General features: G+C 37.7%; 1 pseudogene; it reads right to left on the bottom strand.

Annotated features, from left to right (window-relative positions):
- Positions 1-2088: 2088 nt before the first annotated feature.
- LOC112480759 lies at positions 2089-2207 on the bottom strand (annotated as a pseudogene).
- Between the last annotated feature and the right edge of the window lie 1387 nt (positions 2208-3594).

Below are 3594 nucleotides of genomic sequence, written 5' to 3'. Positions count from 1 at the left end.
TGGTGATCTATAATCTCTTGTTCCGGCAGTCTATAGCTGTTTTACTAACTCATCTGTAAGCATATCAGCTTAATTAAATAGTACAATTGAAAATTAACATAAAATGTTCATAAAAGGAAAAAAAGATAAACTGGATCTCAAAATTTGCAAAAGACCCTATTAAAGGGACAAAAAGAAAAGCTAAAGACTGGGATAAAACATTTATAAACCACATGCTTGACAAAGGATTATTATCTAGAATATATAAAGAACTTTCAAAACCAACGGTAAAATAAACAATTTAATTAGAAAGTGGGCCTAGATATAAACCATAAAGTGGCATAGAGGAAAAGCTTTATATTGTTATTGTGAATACAGATGATCCTAATAGATTAAAACAATTTGAGAGTAGACAATAAAGAAGACAGAAAATAATTTAATTTTATGGTACTTGTTTGCTAGAGGGGAGAACACATAAAAACTACCAAAACATTTTTAATTTATTTAAAAAATTCAAATGAAGGAAAAATAGAAATTGTAAATGAATATGGACGACTATGATCCAAGAAAGGTAATGAAATTTAAAATTTAAAGGTACAGTCGGACTTGAATTATCAGCATAATGAGTTATATATACAAGTTGAAAACATCGGGCTACACTCCTCTTTCCCAACAGTAATACATAATACCAACGACAACAGAACGACGTCAACGAAGTTCTGAAACTAAAAGTTTAACAGGAGATTATTACTCTCAATAAACCCTAACAGCATATTAGATCAAGCATGACCCTCCCCTTTCCTATCCTTTACCAGCAGGTTTCTCACTCAATGGTGTAGAATACCTACGGGCCTGCTCAGCTTTCACAGATTTTTACGGGCGACTCAGAAATGCGTACAAGATAATATCCCAAAGACACGTGAGTTTACCCACAACTGATTGGTGATGGGAACCAAAGCAAAAATCTACATTTCTTTTATCCTTCAGTTGAACAATTCTGATATACATTCTAAAGAGCTTCCTACAAAGTCCCAGGGGAATGACCCTAGTTGCCTATGGCAGTGACGAACCTTCCATCTGTTTTAGTCTCTGCGGCCCTCTATTCTCTGGGATTGCTGGTCAAAATAAATTGCTTTATGCAAGTTCTTTTTCTCCAGTTCTACTTTCCAGAGGGAACTCAGGCTAAGACCTTTCATAACAGTAAACTATCAAATAAGCTAGAAAACAAACATACTGAATGATATCTTAGAAATGGATTATTCACTAATTGGATATTGCTAAAAACTTGTTGCTAATGAAAGGTGGGTAGTGTTAATCCATTGCATTCTGCAGGGTCATGACTATTAAGAGGTAGGCTGGGACGACGTACAGGTGAGAGTGAAGCACTGGTCTATGTGGCAGCTGTGCACTTGGACATTGTACGGTTAAGGATAAGTATAAGGATTGTGGAGTTACCTGCCTTAATGCTTTAAAAGCCTTAAGAAAATAAAATGGCAGGCTTAGGTCAGGCGACTATTAACCCTGGCCATTCTGCGAAATTGAGAAGGCCTCAGCATTTAATTGTAAGGGTAGTAGAACCTCAAATGAAACAAAATATGAGACTGAGTATATAAGAAAATTAGTGGAATCTTGAATTTGGATAAATAAACTTGATATTCTTAAACGTCTGGGCTACTGGAAGAAGATTCTTCTTCATATTTGTAAGCATGGAGCCTCCTATTACCTGGAAACATTACAAAGACCTCATCTGAAGAAGGGGTCATGCAAAATAAAATGTATTCTCTTCAACATCTTCCCTTCATCCCCTCCCTGCTTGTTAGGCCAATAACTACAGCACAACTTAAGTATAGAATGTATTCTCTGCTTTGAGAGGAAATAGCATTCATTCACAAAAATTCTAAGATTTGGCTTATGTGTAATGGTAGAAACAGGCAGAGGAGATCTTAAAGATGTTGGACTGAGGATACATGGAATATATGTCTAGATAAGGGAGAATTCTTTGATATTTGCGCACTATTTTTTCTTTTTTTTTTTAGGCGAGGCAACCCTTGATTGACCTCACAGATTTCAAGAACCCTGTCAGCTTACAATCCCTTATTTTTTAGGGATTGCCTACAGCACCTGGTTTTCCTAGGTAGTCTCCCATCCAAGTACTAATCAGGCCAGACCCTGCTTAGCTTCCGAGATCAGATGGAATCGGGCTTGTTCGGGGTGCAATGGCCGTAGACATTTGGGCACTATTTGAGCACTATACATAGGATGTTGTGCAAAGATACATGGAACTGCCCTTAATTATATCGGCTAACTATTGCTGTATAACAAATTGCTACAAACTTAGCAGCTTATAACAGCACATTTTTATTATCCCAGTTTCAGTGGGTCAGGAGTACCGCCATGGCTTAGCTGGTTCCTCTGCCTCAGGTCTCACAAGGCTGCAATCAAGGTATTAACTTCAGCTACAATTTCATATTAAGGTTTGACTAGAGAAGGATCTACCTCCAAGCTTATGTGACTGTTGGCAGAATTCACCTTGTTGTGGCCTGTTGAGCTGAGGACCTATTTTTTTGTTGTTGTTGGCTGTTGGCCAGCAACTGATCTTAGTTTCCTGACATATGGCTTCTCCATAGGGCAGCTCACAACATAGCTGCTTGCTTCACCTAAGCCAGCAAGAGAGCAAGAGAGTCTCCTTGCAGAATGGGTTACAATGCTATGTAACGTAACAGAAATGACATCCCATCACCAAAGCTATAATTTATTGATTAGAAGCGAATCAGAATTTCGGCCCACTCACATGCAAGGGATTATACAGAACAAGGGGACCAGGAGGCAGGGATGTTTGGGGGCTATCTTAGAGTCCATCTGTCATATTAATATACTGCTGGAAGGACCCTTGAATCTTGCTCAATGACCTCAGGTAAATGAGGAGAAGATGCTAAAACTCAGACCAGTATTAATGAAAACTTCAGAAGACTCATGAAGATGGGGTATTAGAATAAATTTAATAAATGAGATTAGAAACCCCACCACCTGACTGTGTGCTACAGAAAAACAATCTCTTCACTAAAGCAATAATAAATGAGCTCCTGAGATGGGGTGGCTATTTTTCTGTACACAGAATTGACCACAGGAAATGCTGCTGTAGAAATGGGTTCCCTGGGATCAAGGGGGACAACTGGACCTGGGCAGGACAGAGTCAGCAGCACTCAACAAAGAGAAGCAAGATGGCTGAAATTGCTATCAAGGGCAGTAAGACCTTTACTTATATTTTATATACCAGAAAAAAGCATATACATTCATAAGAGATTTTTAGCCCAAATGTCTACATGTGTTTTTGTTTGTGTCTAATTTAGAAAGTAGTCACACATCAAAAGCAGACTGAGCAATAGGATTGAACTACATTTTAGAAACAGTTATAAGATATTGAATATGGATCTGGATTGATTCTGATCTTGAGAATGTTGCTTAAACTTGTTAAACCTCAATTTTTTTTAGTCCGCAAAATATTTCTTGGATGCTTCTTTTGTGCTACACATTATTGTAAGAACTGGTGATAGATACCATGCTACAGATTTGCTGAATCTCTAATGTGCTGGCATACCAATGAAGGATAAAAAG

This window comes from Pteropus alecto, unplaced genomic scaffold (assembly GCF_000325575.1).
Source record: "Pteropus alecto unplaced genomic scaffold, ASM32557v1 scaffold20, whole genome shotgun sequence".
NCBI classification, from domain to species: domain Eukaryota; kingdom Metazoa; phylum Chordata; class Mammalia; order Chiroptera; family Pteropodidae; genus Pteropus; species Pteropus alecto.
This window is presented reverse-complemented; position numbering and strand designations above follow the sequence as displayed.